At 42.0% G+C, this 5,000-nt stretch overlaps 1 protein-coding gene across 3 annotated transcripts in view; it reads right to left on the bottom strand.

The window, feature by feature from the left end:
- Nucleotides 1-5,000, bottom strand: part of LOC125026001 — a 33,128-nt gene that overhangs the window by 6,294 nt on the left and 21,834 nt on the right. The window lies entirely within an intron of this gene.

Genomic DNA, 5,000 nt, shown 5'->3' with positions numbered 1-5,000 from the left:
TTGGCATTCTATCCTTATCACTTCCTCCTATCATGTGTACTACTGTATCTGATGGCACATAGGATTCTTAGGCACATTAAATACCCCATTTCTAAAGGATACATTCAGAAAAAAAGTGAGTCCAAACCTTAACATAGAAGAATCAGGGTGTTACTTTTAGGCAATTTTCAAGTGCATCTTTTATGCCATCAAATAGATAGCATAAATAAACTGAACTCTCAAACTAAATCAGTGTTATGTTGACTCTGCAGACCATAAACCATACGAAAGAGCGGGAGGAGGAGGAGAGAGAGAAAGGGCAAAAGCAAGAAAAGTAGACAGGGTAAGTGGGGAGAGAGGGACAAAATGAGAGAAGGAGAAAAGGAGAGAGAGAAAGGGCAAAAGCAAGAAAAGTAGACAGGGTAAGTGGGGAGAGAGGGAGAAAATGAGAGAAGGAGAAAAGGAGAGAGGAAGGGGGAAAGAGGGAAGGGAGAGAGAGAGAGAGAGAGAGAGAGAGAGAGAGAGAGAGAGAGAGAGAGGGAGGGAGGGAGGGAGGGAGGGAGGGAGGGAGGGAGGGAGAGAGAGAGAGAGAGAGAGAGAGAGAGAGAGAGAGAGAGAGAGAGAGAGAGAGAGAGAGAGAGAAAGAGAAAGATAAAGAGAGAGAGAGAGAGAGAGAAATGGAGAAATAGAGAAATAGAGAAAGAGAGAAGAGAGAGAGAGAGAGAGAGAGAGAGAGAGAGAGAGAGAGAGAGAGAGAGAGAGAGAGAGAGAGAGAGAGAGAGAGAGAGAGAGAGAGTGGGAGGGAGATTTGATTTGATAACATTTATTTACAGAGCAGTGTACATGCCCTGCAAAAAGCCAGGGTAAGATACCAAAGCATCTATCCAAACTGGCTGTGCTTCTATTTTTGTAGAGGGCCATCAGTCAAACATTAGTGTTACATACATGCCTGAGGGGCTGTGCTATTATCACTGTATTAAAATATGGCTGGTAAAAAACCGTTTATATCACTAATCATGTCAAAGACAAGACCAGTGTCTATAATAAAGTTAATATAATCAACAAGTGCTAATCTGTGAACAGTACTACTTGATCGATAGGATGCAGTCTTTATGCAACAGAGTAAGTAATGATTGAAATTATGCGACTTGGGTGCCTTGAACAGTTTGCAGTGGTGATATGAAAAAGGTTTTGCATCCAAAACTGCATCCTGTACATATTGCATAGTGTACTGATATCCTATGCGTAGCCTAGTTAATGTAACCTGTTGTCTCCTAGACAGTCCGTGATAGATTTTATAGGGTTTGTCTAAATTTGATGTCCCAGCAATACTCTCGTAATGCCAGATAGTACTATGTCCGTCTTTTTTCATCTTTTCAGTGGTCCATACCTGACCCTCATAATCTCTAAGACAGTTGATAACTCGTTTTTTCATTTGATTGAGAGATAGTGGTATTACATAATATGGATCTTCATGGGAGTGCTAACCTGGCTAATTTATCAACCCTGTCACATAGTGATATTCCTATATGAGAGGGTATCCAGTATAGTGACACTTGAGTACCCCGTTCTGATAGTTTGGAAATTTGGTGAAGGATATTCCTAGTTATCATGTTTTCTGTATTAAATGCAGTAAGCCTGTGGAGAGCGCCTTGACTGTCTGTAAAGACAGCCAGGTGTCACCTTTCTTAATGGCATGATGTATAGCTACTGATTCGGCATCAGTTGTGCTTGTCCAGTTGGAAATGCACACACTTTCTTCAAAATCTATATCAGGAATTAGCACACCAATCCCTGTTGCTCCATGAGGATCAGTGGAGGCATCACAGTAGATTGCAAGTGGGGGCGTACCATGAGAGGAATGTAGAATGCCATCTATATATTTCAAGTAGTGAGCTTTTAGTTCCATTTTTGAAGCCAAAGATTTAGACCCTATTAGTTTATCAATATAAGCATGTACATGAGTTCTGTGCCAAGGAACAGCAATTACTGTATCTGGAATATTAATAGTTTCGTTGTTCCATACATTGAAGAACATGATAGTATGAGCAGTTTTAGTTTTCCATTCTAAGTTGGACTGTATGAGATTGGAGTATCGAGGTCTGGCATACCTAACTCTATAATTTATCTCATTTGATAGGATATTGGAGATTTGTGGTCTAGGCTGAAGCTGCAGGAGTCTGATGCCAAGTATGGTGTTAACTTGGATGACACGACTGTGAATAGAAGGGAGGTCTAACTCTTTCCTCATGACGAGAACTTTAGCAGTCATTGGGCATCCAAGTATAATTCTCATGGCCTTGTTCTGTAAAACTTCAAGGGGTTTGAGGGCACTCGGTGGCAGCATACTAAGAACTGGGCATGCATAGTCTATCATGGACCTGACAAGGGAGATATACATCAACCCTAGGACTCTCAGGGAGGCACCTACATATCTGTTACTTATGTATTGCAATGGTCTTAAACGCTCAAGGCAACGTTCCTTGATGTTTTGAACAATATCCTTGGCAAAGCGTGAGTTGTGGGACATAAGGTGGGGAGCAGTCACCATAACACCAAGATATTTGTAGGTGTCAGTTCTTGCAATAGATTGTCCACCTAACTTTGGAATGTAAGGCAGTTTACGAGATCTGGAAATATGCTTAGTTTTGATTGGGTTGATTATGAGACCAAGGGAGGCACACTTTTTGCCGAACCTCTGTAAAACATATTCCCGCCTATCAAATACCTGAATAAGAATGCCATCAGCATAGGATGTGATGCTGCATAGGTCTCCTAATTCATCGGTGAGCTTGCAAAGAGAGTGCATAAGTATATTAAACAGTGTAGGGGACAATACTCCCCCTTGTGGAGTGCCTAATTCGCCATTAGCACTATAGTTGCCTTGATACCACACTTGCTCTTTTCAAAGATAGATAATCCTTTATCCATAACAAAAGCTTGTCCTTAACTCCTAAAATAGTTAGTTCATGGAGGATTGCAGTAGGGGAGTCTCTGTCGAATGCTCCCTTAAAATCTATGAAGTAAGAAGACTGTGCATTACGTCCATTTAGGTACTGTGCTAGACACATTTGTGTTCCTCTCCCTTTTTGAAAGCCAAAGACAGATGGATGGATCACGTCTTTGATCTGGTGGAGTAAACGAGTAAGGAGAATTCTTTCACAGGTTTTAGACAGGCAGGACATCAGAGCAATCGGCCTATATTCATCTGGCCGTCCTGGTTTTGGAATGGGAATGATGGTAGGCAAGATGCCTGCCATGTAAGTTAAGTTGAAGAGATCAAGAAGAGGATTTCTTCCCTTAACCTGTACCTTTGCAAGAAGTCGGATGATGTCGTAAGTGATTCCACCATCCCCAGTCTTAATGGCTGCAAGGAGTTCCCCCCCTTGTAAATGGTGCATCAGCCTCATCTAAGAGGTGGCACTGATAGTCAATTTCGTTTTCATGGCCTAATTTAAGGGAGCACCTGCGTATGGATAACGGAAGACTATCAAGAGAAGAATCCTCACACCATTTATTGAGGAGAGATGAGGCTACCCTTTCTGGATGTGGGTGGGGTGTTATACTGCATGTATTGCCTTTAATCTTGCTGATTTCCTTCCATACATTACTCATGGTTGTCATGGAGTCAATTGATTCTGCCCAGGCATAAAACAAATTCCTCCCATTTCCGTGTTATTATCTCACTGATCTTTTTACTAAAAAACACAAGATCCCTAACTAAGTAAGGATTTTTCCCCAAGTGTCGTAGCTGACTTACTGTAGATCGTATGAGCCTCCTAAGCAGTTTTATCTCAGGGTCTTTGTTCAGTTGTTGTGCATGTCTACCTCTGGAGGATAAAGATCTGTGCTTGGCAGGGCTTTTGGGCTGTATTTGAGTAATGATATTGCCAACTTGCTGACAGAGAGTTTCATTAAAGTGATCCAGGCTGGTAGGAGTAAGGTCTTCATACCAGCGGGCAATTCTTTCAATAAATTCATCTTGATATTTAGCAGCAAGGTGGTATCTAAGGCGCGGCTGGGGTGGGGTTCTTTTGCAAAAAGGGAGGGTTATACCTAATGCCCAGTGATCACTAACTAAGAATGGGATGACTTTCGCAGTACTTGGTAGTGTGTGCTGATTGTATAGAGCTATATAGTCCAATTTCCCTCCTAAATAATGAGTTTTTTCGATGGGGCATAATAAGTGTATGGGGTCACTAGTATTTTGGAGATAGTCATAATAAGCCTTACCGTTTTTTCCAATGGTCCTTCCCTCGGAGCCCAAGAGAGGATGGCGAGCATTAAAATCCCCACACAATAAGACAGTATCAGTATGTATCATGCAGTCAGGAGGTTTCGGTACCACCTCACTATCATGTGGATTATATACATTAATGATGGTGATAGTTTTACCGTCTAGAAATATTTTAATACTAAGATATTCAACACAGGAGTTGTCACTATTCTCATCAATCCCTTTCGATGGAATTGAGTTCTTTAAGTAAATGCCAAGCCCTCTCGTAGAGGGTTAGCAATATTTGGTCTGTCATAGTATGTGTATCCCGCAATTTTTGCATAACGAGCACTAGATCTGACTTCCTGAAGGCAACACACATTTTCGGAGTGAAGGTACTGGGAGAGAGTTGCCTTGCGTTTCTGCAAACTGTTTATGTTCCAGGTAATAAATCTCAAGTGATTAACTGGAGACATTGATTACTTGACCATTTCCAAGGCCCACTACAGGGTGATGTTGTTGTTGATTGAGGAGGAACGAGAACATCCTTTCCTGAAGTTGAGATTGCTGAGCCATTTGTTGCTGCATCATGAACATCATCTGCTCCATCTGTCGAAGTAGCATTTGCAGTAGTTCTTTGATTTCCCCGTTGGACTCTTGTTTGTCCTGCTGCAGAGAGGGCTGAGCTGCAGCTGATGCTGCAACTGATACTGAAGCTGGTGCTGTAGCTCGTGCAGCAGATGGTGCTAGAGTTGGTGCTGCAGCTGGTGTTGAAGGTGGTGTAGAGACTGATGCAGCATATGGT

This window comes from Penaeus chinensis, chromosome 5 (genome assembly GCF_019202785.1).
Source record: "Penaeus chinensis breed Huanghai No. 1 chromosome 5, ASM1920278v2, whole genome shotgun sequence".
In the NCBI taxonomy this organism is placed as follows: domain Eukaryota; kingdom Metazoa; phylum Arthropoda; class Malacostraca; order Decapoda; family Penaeidae; genus Penaeus; species Penaeus chinensis.
Note: the sequence above shows the minus strand (reverse complement) of the source record. Positions and strands in the feature narration are given on the sequence as shown.